This window comes from Phaenicophaeus curvirostris, chromosome 24 (genome assembly GCF_032191515.1).
Source record: "Phaenicophaeus curvirostris isolate KB17595 chromosome 24, BPBGC_Pcur_1.0, whole genome shotgun sequence".
Classification (NCBI taxonomy): domain Eukaryota; kingdom Metazoa; phylum Chordata; class Aves; order Cuculiformes; family Cuculidae; genus Phaenicophaeus; species Phaenicophaeus curvirostris.
The window spans coordinates 23,877-44,777 of NC_091415.1; the positions used below are offsets into that span (position 1 = coordinate 23,877).

General features: G+C 46.0%; 1 long non-coding RNA gene across 4 annotated transcripts; it reads right to left on the reverse strand.

Annotated features, from left to right (window-relative positions):
• Nucleotides 1-2,552: 2,552 nt before the first annotated feature.
• LOC138730605 (uncharacterized) lies at nt 2,553-9,651 on the reverse strand. 4 transcript variants are annotated; one of them, XR_011339052.1, is made up of 4 exons: nt 9,573-9,650; nt 8,849-8,924; nt 6,648-6,761; nt 2,553-4,530 (listed from the first exon to the last, which is right to left on the reverse strand). It is a non-coding gene; the product is annotated as an uncharacterized lncRNA (long non-coding RNA). The 4 variants fall into 4 exon arrangements; XR_011339050.1 differs by having other exon boundaries at nt 6,648-6,764; XR_011339049.1 differs by lacking the exon at nt 8,849-8,924 and having other exon boundaries at nt 6,648-6,764; nt 9,573-9,651.
• Nucleotides 9,652-20,901: the final 11,250 nt, after the last annotated feature.

The following is a 20,901-nucleotide window of genomic DNA, read 5'->3' on the forward strand; positions in this document are numbered from 1 at the left end:
GGTTCCCAGGAACCCTCTAGAGCCCCTTGGGACCCATTTATGGCTTTCTAGGTCCCTTCTAGGACCCCCAGGAACCCTCTAGAGCCTCCAGGGACCACTTAGGTTCTTCTAGGACCCTTCTTGCACCCCCAGGAACCCTCTAGAGCCCCCCTGGGTCCCCTTTAGAGCCTTCTAGGACCGTTCTCGGACTTCCAGGAACCCTCTAGAACCCCCTGGAACCCTTCTAGGACCCCCAAAGAACCCTCTAGGATGCACTGGGACCCCTTTAGGACCATTCTAGGACCCCCAGGAACCCGCTAGAGCCCCGTGGGACCCCCTTAGGGCCTTCTAGGACCCTTCCAGGACACCAAGAAACCTCTAGAAACATCTGGGACCTTTTTAGGACCTTCTAGGACCCTTCTCGGACCACCAGGAATCCTCTAGAGGCCCCTAGGATGCATTTAGGGCCTTCTAGGACCCTAAGGAACCCTCTAGAATCCCCTGGGACCACTTAAGGGCCTTCTAGGACCCCCAGGAACAATCTAGAGCCCCCTGGGACCCATTAATGGCCTTCTAAAACCCTTCTAGGACACCCAAGAACCCTTTAGGACCCCCTGGGACTCCTTTAGGACATTCTAGGACCATTCTAGGATATCCAGGAACCCTCTAGAGCTCACTGGGACCCTTTGGGGGCATTCTAGGACCCTTCTTGAACCCCCAGGAACTCTCTAGAGCCCCCTGGGACCCCTTTAGGGCTTTCTAGGATTGTTCTCAGGCCCCCAGGAACCCTCTGGAGTCCCCTGGAATCCCTTTGGGGCCTTCTAGGACCCTTCTCGTACCAGCAGGAACCCTCTAGAGCCTCCTAGGACCCCTTTATGGCCTTCTAGGACCCTTCTCGGAACCCCAGGAATATTCTAGAGCCCCCTGGGACCCCTTTAGGACCTTCTAGGGCTCTTCTTGGACCCTAAGGAACCCTCAGGATACTTCTGGAATCCCCTTTAGGGCCTTCTAGGACCCTTCCCAGACCTCCAGGAACCCTCTAGAGGCCCCTGGGATGCATTTAGGGTCTTCTATGACTCTTCTAGGACCCTGCAGAACCCTCTACAGCCCCCTGGGACCCCTTTAGGGCCATCTAGGACCCTTCTTGGACCCCCAGGAACTCTCTAGAGCCCCCTGAAACCCCTTTAGGGTCTTCTAGGTCTTTTCTAGGACCCTGAGAAACCCTCTAGAGCCCCCTGGGAACACTTTAGGGCCTTCTAAGACCCTTCTAGGACCCTGAGGAACTATCTAGAGCCCTCTGGTACCCCTTCAGGTCCTTCTAGGACCCCCAATAACCCTCTAGACCCCACAGGGACCCCTTTTGACCTTCTAGGGCCCTTCTTGGACCCTCAAAAACCCTCTAGAGCCCCTGGTACCTGTTTAGGACCTTCTAGGACCCCCAAAGTACCCTCTAGAGCCCTCTGGGGACCCTTTAGGGCCTTCTATGACCTTTCTAGTACCCCCAAGAATCCTCTAGACTCCTCTGAAACCCATTGAGTGCCTTCTAGGACCCTTCTAAAACCCCGAGGAACACACTGGAGCCCCTGGGGCCCCTTTAGGGCCTTCTTGGACCCATTCTGGACCCCCAAAACCCCTCTAGACCCCCCTGGGACCCCTTTAGGGCTCCTAGGACTCTTTGAGGACCCCCAGAAACCCTCTAGAGCCCCCTGGGACCCCTTTAGGGTTTCTAGGACCCTTATAGGGCCCCCAGGAACCCTCTAGAGCCCCCTGGGACCCATTTATGGCTTCTAGGACCCCCAAAAAAACATCTAGACCCCCCTGAAACCCTTTTAGGGTCTTCTAGGACCATTCTAGGACCCCCAGGAACCCTCTAGACCCCCCCTGGGACTCCTTTAGGGCTTTCTAGGACCCTTCCTGGACCCCCAGAACCCCTCTAGACACCCCTGGGACCCCTTTAGGGTTTCTAGGACCCTTATAGGGCCCCCAGGAACCCTCTAGAGCCCCCTGGGACCCATTTATGGCTTCTAGGACCCCCAAAAAAACATCTAGACCCCCCTGAAACCCTTTTAGGGTCTTCTAGGACCATTCTAGGACCCCCAGGAACCCTCTAGACCCCCCCTGGGACTCCTTTAGGGCTTTCTAGGACCCTTCCTGGACCCCCAGAACCCCTCTAGACACCCCTGGGACCCCTTTAGGGCTTCTAGGACTCTTCTAGGACCCCCAGGAACCCTCTAGAGCCCCCTGGGACCCCTTTAGGGCCTTCTAGGATGCTACTTGGACCCCCAGGAGCCTTCTAGAGACCCCTGAAACCCCTTTAGGACCTTGTAGGACCCTTCTAGTACCCCTAGAACCTAAATGGGACCCACGCATTTCTAGAGGGTTCTCGGGGTGTCTGTCTTTCCATTGGAGTTACTAACATATTTCAAGTTGCAACCTCGACCCCTGAGTAAGCATTGCTTCAGAATACAGTTCATCAGGTCAGAAATAACCAGATGGACCTTTAATTCTCTCTGGAATAACATTAATTACATTCCTTAGAGAAATACCATCACAGAAAGCACTGCAGAAAGGACTAATTCACAAAAATAGTTTTAATGGGTTCATGCTTCAGTGCTAGGGTTTTTGTTTTCTCCCTCTCTGCTTCTTTCTTTAAATCCCATGGGCTATACCTTGCATGATTAAAAAGGCATTATAAGAGTAAGATCTATTAACTGTACGGAATCATTAGATCCATAAAACAAGTTTTACATATCTAAATACATAATAAATAAATAAACAGACATTTTCCAGAGGCTCCTACTACTTTTGTCCATTGAAATATTTTAAGGTTCTGTAGTGATTGCTTAGAATATTCAGGTATGCCTAATGTTCATGTGTGCCGCCTTTTCAGCATCATAAACGCTTCATAAACCACACTGAATGCAGTAGATGCTTTTTCCCCCTCAAGAATAATTTTTGAGCATGTCTGATTTGAAGAGATTGAGTTGTTTTCAAGGCGGCACTTAGAAAGACAAAAGCATTGTCACAGTTGGGTTTTGCTTACCTAAGCCAGAGGTGGATGGCATTCCAGGGACAGGGAAGCACTATCAGAATAACTGCCTTGTACAGTATTCATCACTCAGATAATTATTACTTTGAGCTGTACTGCACTTACAGGACTATGGGATGGCCTACACTAAGCTTCCCAAAGATAACTTCCAGCCTAAGCCCTTTAATGCCTGCAATTTAAGCCAAACTGATGAATGCTCAAACAGTAAAAAGCCGTACCGATAAAAGGGATAGAGAGAAATGTTATGAAACACACAGAGCTTTTATGCACCTTGAGTGGAAAAGGAGTTTGAAACATGCCTAGATCATGCAGATGCACATATTTGGTCAGAGAGAGGGCTCCTTGCCCTCCCAACTTTTTGTATGGTTTCCAGAAGCTCTGCCTTGAAATTGAATGAAGAAAAAAAGAAGCACCTAATATTAATACAGCCACTGAATTCCACACTTGACAATTTGTCATCATTACTGAGAAAATATTCTTCTTCCTATGGACTGGCAAGTAGGAAATTTTGGATTGGCATTTCCTCAATGACTAAAGACACAAGACGTGGGCAGATGATCAATATCAGGTCTTAATTATCATTCTTGCTTCTGCCAACAGACAAAGAACAAAGAAAGATGATGTTGACTGCAAATGTTTGTGGTAACATTTCTCTAAAGCTCCCAAATAGCAAACCAATTTTACTCTAAGACTAAAAACCAAATCCACAAGCAAAATCATTACCTGAAACTCACAGAAGAAACAATGACAGTAGGTTCAAATGCACCATGAAGAAAACCATACGATGGTTCAAAACCCAGTGAAGAAAGGAAGGCTTTTCTAGCCCCTTCCTTCACTGAATGCTCTAACTGCAGGTGAGAGCCAGCTCTAAATCAAGAGGCCTTTTAAGGGGCAAACTCTTCACCTGTACCTAGTTGCTGACCACAGGTGTGGCACAGACTTAACCAACCCAACTATGACCATCAGAGGTTTTTGAACAAGACCCACCCTTTTAACAGCAAAACTACAGCATCCCACTTAGGATGGGTAATAGGAAATTACTCCTAAATATCAAATATTAGTGGTTTACTGAAAGTTCAATATATGACAGCCAGGCTTGATTGAAATTATATAAAATTATATTTGTTATTAAGCCCCCAAATGTTAATTATCATTGTTAAAAAACTGTATAGATTAAAAGATTCCTTCCATGTTCTAACTGCTGAGATACAGTGCGTTGAAGCGTATTGGTTACAGTTACATACAATATGCTTTACATAACCACAGTCCCATCTACCATTTAGATAGAACTGAACTTTTATTAAACTTCTTCAATCTGTCTCATGCAGTAGCAAATTCAGGGACACTCCCATTTCTCAGCAGCGGGACGAGCAGCAAACTCTAAAGGGCGTGTTCCACCGTTTCTCGTCGATCCTCTTCTTGCCATTTTCCCAGCAGTCTTCCCGTCACATTCAGCCACGTCTTATGCACAGTCGTGAGGCTAAAACTCAAGTCCAATAAAGCTGTCATAGAGAAACGAAAAAAGAGAGCAGCCATAAGAGGAAAGGCTGTGTATCCCCGCCCTCCCCCCGGGCAGGGACAGGAGGGTTTCAGGGGGACGGGAGGGACACGGGGCGCTGTCCCTCTCCCAGTCCCAGCCTGCATCTCATTGGCCGCAGCCCGCGGGAGGGAGCGAAGAGCAGAGCCGAGCCGAGCCGAGCCGAGCGGCGCCGCGAGGAGCCGAGAAAAGCCGAGCGGATCGGAGCCGATTGTCGAACTGAGCCGCCCCGCCCCTCCCGGCTGGCCCGCCCCTGTGCACCTCTCCCCGGGCTGCAGTACCGCTCCGCGGCCACGGCGCGACAGCACTGAGTCCCTGCCCCATTCACCCCGAGCGCAGGGATCCCGGCCAGTGGGAGCGCTCGCTGCAGGGCCCGCCCCCCCCGGGCGCTATGCCGGCGCTGATTGGCTACCGCTCTCTGAGCGATACGCCACTCAGCCAATAGCAGCGCTCTCCGCACGTGCTTGGTGTATGCGGGGCGTTGGCACGCGTGCATGGCGGGTGTGACACGTTCGTATGTGTGAGGCGTGTGCGTGGTGCGTGCATGGGGTGGTTGTGGCATAAACCTGGTACGTGCACGGTGTGTGCATACAGGCAGTGGCATGTGCATGCCACGTGAGTGGCGTGTGCATGGCTGGTGTGTCATCTCTATGGCGTGTGCTACCGTGTCTGTGGTATGTGTAAGCATGTACAAGGCATAAACATAACAAGCACATGGCATGTGTGGCGTGTGTGACATGTTGCTTGTGTGTGCAAGGCGTGTGTGTGTCATGTGGATGGGGTGGTTGTGGCATGAGCCTGGCACGTGCACAGCACATGCATGGGCACAGTGGCATGTGTGGCATGTGTGTGGTGTGTGCATGACTGGTGCATCATCTTGATGGCGTGTGCTAGCGTGTGTGAGGTGTGTGGATGGTGTGTACATGGCATATACACAACATGAACATGGTATAGCATGTTACTTCTGTGTGCAAGGCTTGTGCGTGATGTATGCACGGTGTGTACATGGCATTTACATAACGTGTACATGGCATGTGTGGCATGTTGCTTACATGTGCAAGGCATGTGCATGGCTAGTGTTTCTCCTTGATTGTGTGTCGCATGTGGATGGCATGTACTCAGCACGTACATAACATGCACATGGCATGTGTGTAGTGTGTGCAGTATGTTGTGTGTGCAAGGCATGTGCGTGGCATGTGCATGGATGGTGTGTCACCTTCATGGCGTGTGCATGGCATGTTGGATGAATGTGTATGGCATGTACATAACATGCACATAGCATGTGGCATGTTGCTTACATGTGCAAGGAATGTACGCGGCATGTGTTTCACCTTCATTGCATGTGCTAGTGTGTGGGAGGCATGTGGATGGCATGTAAACAGCACGTATATAACACGCGCATGATATGTATGTGCAGCGTGTGGAATGTTGCTTCCATGTTTAAAGCGTGTGCATGGATGGTGGATAACCCTCATGGTGTGTGTGAGCATGTGCGTGGCTTGTGCATGGTCTTTCCATGGCTGGTGTGTCATCTTGATGGCGGGTGCTAGCATGTGCGTGGCATGTGTATGGCAGGTACATAGCATATACATAACATGCACATGGCATGTCTGCCACGTTGCTTGCATGTGCAAGGCATGTGCAAGGTGTGTGCATGGGTGGTGTGTCATCTTGATGGTGTGTGCTAGCGTGTTTGTGATATGTGGATGGCATGTAAAAGGCATGTAAATAACATGCACATGGAGTGTGTGGCATGTTGCTTGCAGGTGCAAAGTGGGATGTGCATGAGTTGTTGTGGCACGAGCCTAGTATGTACGTGGCATGTGCATGGGGGCAATGGCATGTGCCTGGGGGGTGTATTGTGTGTGGCATGTGCCTAGCTTGTGTATGGCGTGTTTATGATGTATGGCATGCACAGGTTTGGCTGGCGAAGCCCATGGCACCCTAGTATTGTCATCTCAATCCGGCATTCACAGAACGCAATGTTGTCACATGCTAACCCTAAGCAGAGAACGCTCCGGTTCATGCTGTCAACTCGATTGACGGTGATTAGCAAAGACGAGTCCTGAGAAAGCCTCGTACCCAAATGCTGCTGGCCTGGAGGGCACCGCCACGTCGCTCTTCCCTCTCTCCCTGTGGAGGAGTCAGGATCCCGCAGGAGCTCTCTCAGTTGCCAATACTCCTGTCAGATTCTCTCTGCTGACAAAGCAAAAGCAAGGAGCTGTTACGACAAAAATACTCCAAGTGACAAAATACTCCAAGTAACCGTGCTTTAAATGAACCAATCGCCACCCCTGCAGCTCTCGCCATTGCGTGTGACACCCCAATGCCCAGCGAGCTCCAAGCTGTACCAGACTGGCCTGAGCGCGACACGGGACCGGGCAGTGCTCCTCTAGCTGTTCCTGCCACTCCGAGGCCGTTGGAGGGAGGACAAGTGACCGAGTTTTCCAAACAGAGGCTTTACCAGAGGGAGGCAGGCATACTGCAGTTCACCCAGGTACAGCAGCCTCTCGCGCTTCCATCTCCTGACCTCGAGCTCACCACCACAGCATATCTTAGCTGTTAAGGTAATGGGTGAAATATTTTAGCAGGCACTCTTTCCCACCCAACAGCTGCCCGATGACTGCCTGAGGCAGTCGGAGAATCCACAAACTTTCCTTTCTATGGGATCTGGGAGCAAACGCAGTCTTCTGCATTCACTTGAAGGATGAGATCTGCTCAGTTCGGGCAGACAGAGGCAAAAGAAGCCACCTCACCTGCAGATACCCTCATGCTATGGAAGCTCCTGGTGCTACCGACTCTCGTGTGGCGAGGACGTCCAACACCACATCACCTTTCCACTCCTAGAGCTGGTCCCTCTGGCTTAGCAAGCAAATCGATGGTCCCAGCACATGGCCTCCGCACTGGAGCATTTCAGACCCACGGGATGACCCCACAACAGCTTCCAGCTGCAGATCCTGACAGCGAAGCAACCCACTTAGTTGCACCATTGTCAGTCTCCACGCCAAGCAAACACGAGCATTTCACCCTTGAGGGGCCCTGAGGTGCCTCTGCAGGCTCGTCAGGGAACCGAACTGCTTTCTGAGGAACCTGTCAGCCAGCCTGTGTGCGTTCTGCTTGGCCATCGCCTTCCCCGGGGCTTTCACCCGACAACCGTGACACGATATCAAACTTAGAATCATAGAATCACCAGGTTGGAAGAGACCCACCAGATCATCGAGTCCAACCATTCCCACCCATCTCTAAACCATGCCCCTCAGTACCTCATCCACCTGCACCTTAAACACCTCCAGGGAAGGGGAATCGACCACCTCCCTGGGCAAACTGTTCCATTGCCTAATGACCCTTTCAGTGAAGAATTTTTTCCTTATGTCGAGCCTGAACCTCCTCTGGCGGAGCTTGAGACCATTCCTTCTTGTCCTGTCCCCTGTCACTTGGGAGAAGAGCCCAGCTCCCTCCTCTCCACAACCTCCTTTCAGGGAGTTGTAGAGAGCAATGAGGTCTCACCTCAGCCTCCTCTTCTCCAGGCTTAACAACCCCAGTGCTCCCAGCTGCTCCTCATAAGACTTGTTCTTCAGACCCTTCACCAGCTTCATTGCTCTTCTCTGGACTCGCTCCAGAGCCTCAACATCCTTCTTGTGGTGAGGGACCCAGAATTGAACACAGGATTCGAGGAGCGGTCTCACCAGTGCCAAGTACAAAGGGAGAATAACCTCTCTGGACCTGCTGGTCACACCGTTTCTGATCCAAGCCAAGATGCCATTGGCCTTCTTGGCCACCTGGGCACACTGCTGGCTCATGTTCAGTCACTGTCAACCAACACCCCCAGGTCTCTCTTCTTCGGGCAGTTTTCTAGCCAGACTTCTCCTAGTCTGTAGCTGCACAGGGTTGTTGTGCCCCAAGTGCAGGACACAGCAACTGGCCTTGTTAAACCTCATCCCATTGAATCTCAGCCCAGTGGTCCAGCCTGTTCGGATCCCTTTGCAGAGCCTCCCTACCCTGCAGCAGATCAACACTTCCACTCCAGCTGGAGTTAACTCCATTCACCACCACTCTCTGGGCCCAGCCATCAAACCAGTTTTCCACCCAGAAGAGTGTGCGCCTGTCCAGTCCAGAGGCTGACAGTTTCCTAAGCAGGATGCTATGAGAAACCATGTCAGAGGCTTTACTGAAGTCCAAGAAGACAACATCCACAGCCTTTCCCTCGTCCAGCAGGCCATCAGGTTTGTTTGGCAAGACCTGCTTTTCATGAACTCATGTTGACTGGACGTTTCTCCTCTCACCGCGCTTCACCGTGGGCGCCCTCCTCTTCTTCCACCGTGAACATATGAGAAAGAGATGGGAAGGCTCCATAGCGCTCTGCAAGGACAGGGGACATCTAAGAGGTGTGTCTGCATTTCCCCAAAGCGCCTGAGGTACCTTAACTCTACAGTTACCATTAAGAACGCGAAAACTCCCCTTCCGTACCACTGTTACCGGACATATGTTACCACAAATACTACAAATAAGTCTAAAAAGGTGTTAAGCCTCAAAATAGACGAGAAGGCTGAACAGGCATTCTGTGTAACTGGAAATAGAAATGTCTGAACCGAGAGGATCTGCAGCGAGCATAACGGATGTTGCACCGTTGTAAAACTCTGTGACCTGCAAGGGTTTTAAATACAAAGGAGCCTGGTTATAGAAGGGATTCAAAGAAGCGACCTCCCTCCTGGCTCTCTCTAGACTGACAACATAAAAGCGCTTTCCAAAACTCCCCTTCTCCTCCTCCCCCCCCCACCTTCCTTCCTTCTTTCCCCCTTTTCGCCCCATATCTCCCCCACTGCTTCCCCCCCTCCCTCCTCCCCCTCCCGAGCGGGGATCTCCCCCGCGGGGCCGAGCGCAGACGCAGCCCCGAAGGCCCCGACCGCCCCTGAGCCCGAGCCGGCCCCGGGAGGGCCGCGGCTCACGGACAGCGAGCCCGGAGCGGCGCCGCCGGCCACAGAGCGCTCCCCCGCGCCTCTGACTCACCCGACCCGGCCCCGTTCGAGCCGCTCCCGAGCGCTGCCGCTGCGGCCGCGGGCCCCGGCGGGCGGCGAGGGCGGGCGGCGCCCCGGCCCCGTGCGGAGCTCGAACCGCTCGGCCCGCCCCGCGGGCGCTCGCCCGGCGCTGATTGGCCGCCGCCTTGTACACTCAAAACGTCGATGCCTTCCACAAAGTAACGTAACTTTAAATGCCATATTTATTCCGAGTCGGATTATGACCACGGTTACACAAGCAGAGCGCCACAGTAATAATCTTACCATCTATATTTAATACTAGGATACTCAGAATGGCAATATAGAGTAAAACAAGTGTGTCTTTAATAATCTATTCAAAGACGACTAATAAGAAGCCTGGAATGGCTTGGGATCTACCTGAAATTAGGATACTTTTGGTTAAATTACAGATCCTAACTGTGAAAGCAATTTTAATCTATTAATCCCCAGACTAAAATAACTGTGAGAACACAATGACTTTCATATTTAAAACTACACTCTTGCATAAATTAACACAGAACTTTGTCAAATACCAGAAGTAACCTTGCAAATCTATTCAGTTTGCTTCTATGTATTTTGTGAATCCAGCAAGAACGACTGTATTATGTCCATGTGACTGTAATGTGTGATGATGCACGGTTCAAGTGATTACCTAAGGATTTGCCTACAATTATAGCAAGCTGCCCAGTTTAAGATTGTCACACACAGACATGTTTCTTTGGTATGTTTTTTTCCTTCTCCACAAAATAGTTTGTCAGTAGTTTTTAAATGTGCCTGTAATTCAGCACCAAAGCATCTTACCGGGAACACCCCCAAAATTTTCAGTACTGACATTACTATAGGGCACACGTTATTTTCAAGATTCATCACTCTAAACCGCAAAACATACGACTGTTTAAAAACCAACAGACTAAACATATTAGTTCATTTCCTCTAAAACTGCAGCATGTATATACTGTGAACATTGATGTGATGATTCACGCTGCAAGTGCTGTTTACATTTCTTTTTTTGTTCATGTCATGAGATTAGGAAAATTGCCTGTTGCTACTTAAAAAAAAGGCACCAAAAGATAGCACGCAGCCCAAAGGGAAATGCAGTACAATGCGCATGGTGGACAGCACAAACCCACACTTCTGTATCTTGTGGGTAACAGATACCAGACGGGTTGCATGCAGGCAGTCCGATGTTCAGTTTCTTCTGAAATATCCCGCACACATGTGAGGCCTGGGGCTGCGCTGCCTGCCAGGCTCCGCTTGAGCAGGAGTAGCCGTAGGCATGTCAGGCTGTGGGGCATGGGCTAGGACCTGCTGAATGCAGGACCGGAGTGCAGTTAGTCAAGTGGTCCGCAGAGCTCTGCTCTCTCACACACGCATAGGAGCACCCACAGCCTCTGGATCACAGCGTGCCGCCCCTGCACCTGCTGTTCCTGCACAGATCCCAGGGACGGGCAGCCTGCTCCACTGGGCTGACATCAGGCCCAAGCACAGCAAGAGTGCACGGACCATCTTACAAACACTGGGAAAAGACAATGGCCAAAGACAGTCTGTATTTCTGGTCTATGAGCGCCAAAGGAGGGCAGCAGTGACTATCAGTGATGCAGCGCGCAGTGTGAGCCGGGTAATTCAGTGCTGGGCTTTTTGAGGGCGACGACCACAGAACACACAGCACCTGGGTGCATGGCTGCCTGCAGCATAGCTGGGCAAGTGGCCTGCAGCACCAGTGAGTGAGGCCAAGGTCACAACCGCGACGCGTGTGATGCAGCCGAATGCGCTGCTCTGCTGCACTGCTAGGAGCCAAGTGCCCTACACAGTAGTGCCCTGCCCTTGCTATGCCCACAGCATGCTTGTATCACAGACTGACACGGTGGCTGGTATTTCTGAGATGCTAGCTGCCAATTCCTTGAGTTTACCTTGAAAAAATATTGATAATTTTACTATTTCAGTGCTTTCTATGGGTCGGTAACCACCATGAGCCCTCTTTCTCTGCTCCTTGAGGTACTAACCCAGCCTCATTTCAGGCTCACGTGTGTCTACTTCCACTATTTTGCATGGGTATACAGTATATTCTTTCCCACAGCACCCTCCAACAACTTAGCAATTTCCTGAGAAGTCTGAGTGCATATAAGGTAGCTATCAAAACCAGGTTTGGAATCAGCACACAGAGAGATAAGCTCTCGCTGTGAGGGGAGAAGATTACAGATCTTACCTAAGAGTTCAGGAGTTTATCATTAGGAAACCACAAAATGCTAAACGTAAGAGTGGGATTCCTAAATGATAAAGCACGAGGCCTGAGACTACAGTGATTGATAAACCATAAGCTCTCAATCATAGTGGTATCCTCTAAGTCATAAACGCCTGGAATATACGGCAAATAATGAAGGCCAAACCATCAACTCTAAGCAATAACCACCAAATCCAGGTGGGAACCTGGAAATGCTGTTACAGTTGGTTTACAACCTTTATTGGAGTGGGTGGGGGAAGTGGCTTTGGGCTGCAAAATGGTATTTCTGAGAAGTCTCATACACTATTAACACATTTAATGTGTTTACAATTCCTAAGACCTTTTCCTATCCTGAATAAAGGTATCAAACAAAGCTTCATATGACCAGCCTCAGGAAAAAAGTGGTCAAAATAATGATGAATTACACGTGAGATAATATTAAGTCAAAAGTTACTTTTAGCATTTGGAATCAGCAAACTGATTCAGCTGTCAAAGGCAAGACAGCTGACTCACTAACAGCTGCTGCTGGTGTAAATGGGTTCCAGGGCAGACTTGAGAGTATATGGTACCACATCTAAGGGAGAAAAGATATTACACAGAACATGCCTAACTACACACAGTTTCTTAGCTATAGCTATTGGAAGCAACTATACGTGGCATGTAGAGAAAGCTAACGGGAACCACCATACTGGTTATGCAGAGAAGAACACCTGGGGATACTTGTATTTAAAGGAAAGCAATTCTCTTTAGGGAGATAAAAAAACCCCAACACAACAGGTTTTATGATCTGAAATTTTCAGCTGAAATTTTCAACATGGAGTTAAAACAGAAAATATGTGCGCCTTCACATGCATCTTTGCAACAGGTAATATCCCAACTCAATCTGATAAAAAGATTAGGTGAGGGCTTTTTTTTTGTGAGTAACTAACTGTATCATACTTTGTAGTATGGGCTTAGGGAAGTCTCACAGTACTCCCGTGTTGCCAGACACACACACAAAAAAGGCATTATGATAAGCACAAAAATAAAAGCCAAGTTATAACCAAATAACACATCTGATGAAAGACAAAGAATTCTGATAGACCCAGTCACATTATGATGGTTCTTTTCCTCAAAACAATTACTTCATTTTTCATGAAGTAGCATCATCCAGCCTCAACAGCTAAACTCGACAAGCATTTTTGCCTCCTGGGGTTTTCCAGGGGTTATTTTGACTACTGATAAAGCCTGTAGTGTTATGAAATTAAGTCCCATTAAATGAATTCAACAGAGACCATTAATCTGGACAAATTACTTCCAATAATCAGAAAAACATGGTGGCAGCAAAATCAGACAACAGTTTCCATTAGAGAACAGAAAAAAAAAGGCCATACATATTACCTCCTTTCTCTCAGACCCTACCGCTCAAGGAAGGTTTTTGTTCCACTGTGATACAATCCATAAGTGCCTGAGATGATGTGTGAAAACACAACTTTTCTTTTGGAGAACTCTGAATTTCCAGCTGAGAGGGAAAGTAGAGTAAGAAAAGAGAAACATGGCATTCTATTATGTGTTTTGAACAGCTGTTATTGGAAGTTAAACATACCTCTTTACATTCCTTGTGCATATTTACAAGCTTTTCCTGGCAGAGATAGTGCCATCTGCAGTAACATCTGTACAGCGGTACGGGTTGGAAGAAGTTACTAATTCTGCAGTTAGGCTAGAGATAACACGGCAATAAGAGAAGTTTCCATGGACCAAAAATACCTCTTCTCCTCTGTCCTGTTTTGAGATGTTTCTCCTGTATTTCAGCCAACCGATCAACTGCATTGGATACATGCTTCTACCAAGTGCTTCTAAGACTGCCAGAAAGCTGACTTTCCACCTGTTCCCATGTTCTCATTGTTTACAGTTTCTGACATCTGCTCGCTTTGCTAAAGATATATCTGCTGCCCTCGGTGTTTTCAGCCGCAACAGTTCTCCCCCTCATCCTTTACATACACATGGAAAATGGGCCTCTATATTCTGCTAAAAATACTTCCCTCACTTTATAAAGATGCATCATATAGGCACACAGTCGTTGCTTCGATAACCCTTATTTTTTCCTACAGAGACCATGCTTTAGTGACTTTACAAGTGAATTTCAGTCAGTACTCCCCTTTCAATCATTTACCATCAAAAGGCTTTTTTTTTTTTCTTAGACAGAATGTGTAGCACGGTAGAGAGTTTTAACATAAGAAAGACTTCCCATTGTCTGTTGTCATTATCTATGCAGCCCATATTCACAGAATATTAAAAATCTCAGCACATCAGTACAGACTATGGGAAAAGTCACCCACATTATTTATCTTATTAGAAAATGTTTTTGAGACACATTTACAGAAAGTCCTCATATAATTCCCTCGCGTAAGTGTGTGTTTCTCCACAGAGTTTATCTGAATTGCCAAGGACAGAGAGTTGAAGAGTCCTCAAGTCTTATAGATAGTATTAGAATAATTATTCCAAAAGCATTATTGGTGGGACATGTAAATAAGGAAAAAGCTAGTGGATTTACACAAATGCTTTCAGTAAATGCTCAGATCCATCCACCAGTAAGCAATACTCTTAAACGAGCAGTCTGAGGTGAAAAAGCTCTGTTACGATAGCACTTTTCATTCTGATCACTTGAAACTTAGTGCTGAGTGTTGAATACAAAAACAAAGCCTTCATTGAGGCAAAAATGGAGAGTGCCTCATTCATGAGAGAAGGAGAAAAGGAATCAGGAAGATAATATGACATTTCACAGGCATGCAAGTCTAGCTGAACAGCAGCGCAAGAGCACTTTTCTGAAATGCTACCAGTAGTTAATTGCCTGCACACAGTCTATTCACAGATGTCTTCGCCAATCTAAAGTAGCTAGTCTCACAGTAGTTTAAGAGTAAACACACACTTATGATGCACCTAGAGATCACTGACTGCATTCAAGTGTCTATCATACAAAACCACTGGAGTTCAGCGAGGCACTCTCATGCTTAGAAATGTTTTGGTTCTGAAAGGTCAGTAATGGCAGCTTTATTTCACTGTTCTGCACTGAGAATTTTTCCACGCAAAGCTCTACTGTCATCTAAGAAAGCAGCACTGAACCAGCCCTCCTAGCTGTAGAACTAATAGTTTAAAGTCAACAGCCTCTGCCTGCTCAAAACCAGCTTGAGCACCATAATGAAAACTCTGCTCTTTTCATTGCAAGTTTTGTAAGAAGTCAATCAAAGATATGCAGTTAACATAGCTCAGAATACAAAGATCAGCATGCACATTAACCCCAAATTATTGATTAAATTTAAAAAAAATGGCAGGATTTTTCAGGAGGTCAGCTTGACTGCAGCATACCAGATCACCTTTGGCAGATAACTCATACAAGGTTAAATTGCTTTTTCCATTTAACTGAACATAGGCCACCAGTCCAGAAAGCGCACGGTTTGTTAGAAAGTGTGTGTGTTGAAAATAACAGCCACAAGCAGCCAGTCAGCTCAGGCAGAACAGTATTTAAGAGCATGGTAGAAAGACAAATCTGTGCAAAATTGCAAAGAACTCGCAGTCTACTGATTTGCACAACCAACACAGAATTCCATGATAGCCTTAGCACAGCCTCTGGAAAAACTTGGCTCATATGCACAACGGTGACCTGCTTTGACAGTTATTTTTGGCAAGTTGGATCTAATCTATAGTCTGACACTAGTGAATTGACTCATAGCTTATAACCAAAAATTGGAGTTTGGTTACAGTGCTGCATAAGCCTGCTTTCATTTTTAAAGGCTAGCAAACACTAATTTAATATCAACATGTTTAACTAAGACACTGGCCAGATTCTTCCAGGATCCATACTCGCATTATGGTAAGGGAAGTTCCCAGATTTTATTTCTAGCCCTTACACTGAAACTAGCCTGCAGCATAGTCTGTCACAGCAGAGAAATCAATACGAACTCATTCTCCCATTTGTCAGTTCCATTTGATGGTCCAGGCAGTATTGCCAGCATTGACCATCAAGGGACAAAGTAATGGAAACGCACTTGAGAGTCTGGACCCAGAGCCCCTGCAGGACTGCTGTCAGAGGTATTTACAGAAGAAGAGAAGCGATCTGCCTAGCAATACACACCTATTGCATCCTTCTGTCATCCAGACAGACCTCACACATATTGCAGCTAACTCCTCTTTCATCAAATAGCCCTCTCATTCGACTACAACACCACAAAATGCTCCTTATTGCCTAGACTTAGAGCTACTGCTCAACCAGTTTCTCCAAGCCCGGAAGTCTTCTTACCACATCTTTGTCATAATTTATCCACCACCTCCTCTAAGTATCAGTAGAGCTTTTACAGCTGTTTTCTACAATTTAACCTTCCAGGCATACATTCCAGCAGGAAGGCCAACTGTCTCCCACAAAGTTACTTTTTTAGGCCAAAAGCATCACGGCTCTGTGATTATAGCAGCACCATTTTAAGAACGCACTTCAACTAAACCCAAGTTCCAGAGTCCTTCCTCTCCAGAAGAGCACGAGATCTACTGGCTTCAGTTTATACCCACGTATTCTAGTCGTTACTAATGTCACAACACAAAATCCAAGAAGCTCTGACACTAAAAAAGCTTACCTTTGCCATCCGTACCCTTTCAGGACTCCTACCTGAAACCAACACCTCTCTGAGGGCTGTCTAGATGCAAATCTGCCACCACATCTACCTTCTATCTCAAACATGCGTTAAACAAGTTTTCCAGCTTCCTTTCCAAGAGCAGTCAGTCATCTCCAGGTACGCCTGCTCCTTCCAGGTGCAGCCATGAGGGGCAGCAAGAGCCGTTCAGTACTGACGGGCAAGCTCTTTCAAGCATATGGCTTTAATATCGTTGTATCTCATTTATACAGATAGGGCACACGAAAATACCAGCATGGTACTCCTCAGCCTTAGGGCCTTCAAAAACCTGCTAAGAGATGTAAAAGACTTTAGAACATGCAGACGCAGAACAGAGGTGTAAAAATACTCATGAAAGCGTCCCGCCTGCCAGGGACACACAAAGGCAAGGAGAGCTACTGCTCTGTTCTAAGGCCCTTTTTCTTTACGTGCTGCTCTACTGCCCAGCCCATGGCAGCGTGGCAGAACACTCTGTGCCTTATATGGTTTGTTCTGAAACAGACTTCACAGATTTTTTTCATTGTATAATCACATAAAAACATTTTCACATCGTCATCTTCATTAACTGGAATAATCGGTGCACAAAAAATATCTTTGGCCCAACTTTGCTGGGAAAATCTTCACGTGGAATTATTACAAAGTGACTTTACCTTTCATTCTCATTTCCAGCACATATCCTAGTCTGTTGTAGAAGACGGAATGCCTTGTTTAGCACCTTGCATTGTCCTGTTGCCTTGTCCTTGAATAAAATGGGTTCGAATTATGAGTCTCTTAGTTTGATGCTGGTTTTACACCCTTTCTGGGGAAACGCAAACAGGGTTAAAACAAGTCTGGTAAGGGAATCAGATCCTGATAGGCTGGACACAATCCCCTCACCCCCTGTCTTAGAGTTCCAAATGGTGAAAAGATACTCAGAAAGTCTTGCGCTTGTTTGGCAGCTAACAGAAAAATATTTCTGTTGGCACTTAGCAACACTCTGGATCAGAACTTTAGTACAAAACAGCGTACAGAGCCTATCCTGTTACACCATGCTCTCTGGAAAAGTTTTACTCTATCTTCTTGCCTTTTAGAGATCTTCAAGGCTGAGAATTTTTTCAGGATACTCTTTTTGAGGAAAGGTCTCCACAGCTTCCCTTTGGGATACTGGTCTTTCAGAATATCTTGCCTGTTTGTTTGGGTTTTTTTTTAATACACTCAGAGAAAAGACAGCAATAAAAATACTTCCACAATTAAAATGGGAAAATGGAAATACCATACTTACGTAAAATGACTGTAGAATGTCGGGGTTCGGGGGTTTTTTGCTTTGTGATTGAAAACAGATCTGTACGACACGCAACACAAAAATGAGAAAATTATTCTTTTTGGTCTGTAATATTATATTACACAGGGTGGATTTTAAATTATGAGCTTAATTCATACACTTATTAAAAAGCTTCAAGTAATTTATTAATGTAGAAAAGCGTAAAGTAAATTTTGTACCTTCTCAGAAGTATGGTTGCCCTCTCAACTGCCATCTGAATACAGTCTCTCATGTAGTGTGGCTTAGAAGTAAAGCAAGGAAGTGAAGACCTGACATTACTTCAGTTCAACAGAAAGACGTTAACTGTGCATCTTGATCCTGAATGTATCCTCTATCTGAAAACTTTCTGCCTTATTAAAATGCAAAGAACAGTAAAAGGAAATAGTTGGTAAAATAGGTTCAAGAGAGCTGCCTAGAATTTTTCATGGCAATTAGCTCAGTCATAGACCTTAAAAATATAAACCAGACTCATTAAATACATTTTCTGCATTCATAAAACTATAGATCAGCATTTGTAAGCCATCATGAAGGCATCCATCATTCATCCTAATTAGATATGGTAGTTTAAAACCTAAAAGGAGAGGGGGGGAAGATATCTACTATTGGTTCATCAATTATTGCAATTTCTTTTAGACTAAAATGATGCATATAGGCTTTGAAATGCATAATTCCAATGCCAGTTTCTCCAGTTATGAAAAAAGGGCTATGGTAACAACAAAGACTGTTTCGTGTTGTAATATTCAACTTGAGTATCTATCTCCCCATTTTAAGGGATGTGGCCTGAGGCTACTGTCATGGTAGTGAGACATACATAACTGGCAATAAAAGAAGTATAGAATTCTTGTAGAAACCAAAAAAAAAAATCCCATATGCATACACGCATTAAACTGAAATGGCAAGTCTGCCTCATGAGTCCTATGCTATACCTTTTGCAAGATAACTTCTATAAATTATCTGCAAGCAGATAACTGAAACTTTAAGTGAAAGTTCACACATTGTTCATCAAAACATACATAAGAACAAGTGTCTGCTTACCTACAAGAAACATTTCTGGCTGTCACCATAATGATTCTCTATGGGCCATGTGAATCTCATGCTGAGTCTTGGCTGATGACAAGAAGCTACGTGTGTGCACACAATGAGACTGGGTGAGCAGGACCCATCAGACTTCAGGCATCCCATCTCCATACGACAGATATATACTTAGCAGCTATCCTGAGAGGAAACTGGAGATCGCTTGGCACTGTGCTACAGTAGTGAATTTGCATCACTGCCTTCGAATTGCAGAGCCGAGGTCAACAAGACAAACGGCTTTGCCCTGGTATTGGAGGGCAGAGAGCACAAACACAGAAGACACTTACACAGTATTTGTCATTTGAAAAAAAAAAAAGAAAGAAAAAAAGAATGACCACAGTGGAAGCACCGAGAGCTCCAAAGCCATAAAAAGATTAGAAGCTAAACACATTTTGAGCAAAAATCGTTATATCTTGCCTATATCACGCAACACACTGCATCAGAAATCTCCAACATAGTATGGAAGAGGTGCGTTCATATCGGTGTGGCACTGAGCAATTTCAGCTGAGCTGCTCCTAAATCCTGTGGGCTGATTACGATAGGCTGTGAGGACATCTTGTCATAGGGATGGACAGCTCAGGGACCTGTAACTCACACCTGCACTTGCACTCACACTTCTTGTAAATGGCTAAACTGGAGCAAAAAGAGTGGGAAGACATAATAATTGTTTACGAATATTTATAACAAGGGAAACTATAAACAGACAACTAAAAAGGTAATAAAGACAAATCAATGAGACAACTGAACATGGGAGAACTTTCAAAGGAGGTGATGGACAGCTGTAGTTGACAAAACACTCAACACTGTTACCTGAAGACGATTTCAATACTGGTATTTGACTTGAAAGGATGACCAGGCAGCTCTAATTTCTCTCTCTACTGATTTCCATCTAATTTCTATTGCTCCTCTATTCAAGTTGCATTAGGATGACATTTCAAATATCAGTGCTCTGCATGAATGCCAGAAGCAACTTGTGCCAGGGGGACATACGGCATCTGAATGAACGCAAGGGAGCTCAATCAAAATTTCAGCCTTGTGAGGTTTTTTTCTGAATGCTTGCTGTTCTCCTTTCAGATCTGTAAAGTTGCAGATTGACATATCTCTGGATTTTTTATGTTGTGATTCTTTTCTCCTAGGATCTCTGCCCTACTGGTTCTGGGAAACTTGTGACCTCTGCATTTTTAATTAGAACTCGTAACTTTTTCCATAGCAACATATTTTGATGTGACAAATACAGAATCTGTCAAATTAAACAACTTCTGGTCAGATAAAGTCCAAACACATATAAATACTAAGCAGCAATAGGATGTATGACATGAAAACAGACACTGAAAGAGGGATGAAAGCCTTTGCTTTGGCTAATTTATAAGATTGAACTTAGTAATTAATGAACTAATACAAGTATAAAGGAATTGGATTGCATGCTGAACTGGTATAGACAAAGAATTCTTAAAACTAATTTCCTTGCAGTTCAGAGCAGATAAAATCCAACTGTCTGGTGTGCCAGGACTCCCATGGCACATGGGAACCGAACTACTCTGAGGAAATATTTCACATGTGGGAAAAGCCTTGCTTACAAGGATGAACTGTATAAGCAGGCAGAGAAAGAAAAAGAAATCCTCTGTAACAAAACCTGAGCTCAGATATTTAAAGACCCAGGAATAATGCAATTCAGTATGATGACTTAAGAAAAATAATTTTAAAAAACCCCATAGCAGTTATATAGGGTTTTTTTGAAAAAACATTTATTTACGATACGTACCTTGCATGTGCCAAAAAATGTTTCTTTCAATAAGAAAACCAAGGAATTTTTGTCAGTCAGATACACTATTTATGTGCTACTGTAATTCATTCACTGATTCTCAATTACAGACACTTTTTGATATTTCTGTCCTTGACATCTGTGCGAGCTTTTTTAACATATTTCAGTGTCGGTAGAGACTTGCACAGAAAACCACTGGCAGTTGTGATGGACGTGTCTGGTTGTGACAGCTGCATTCGGTTCCAAGTGGATTTGGTGAAGACAGATAACAATACCGTAACCAAGGGCTAGATGCGCCCACCTGACCACCGCGCTGGTCACCGT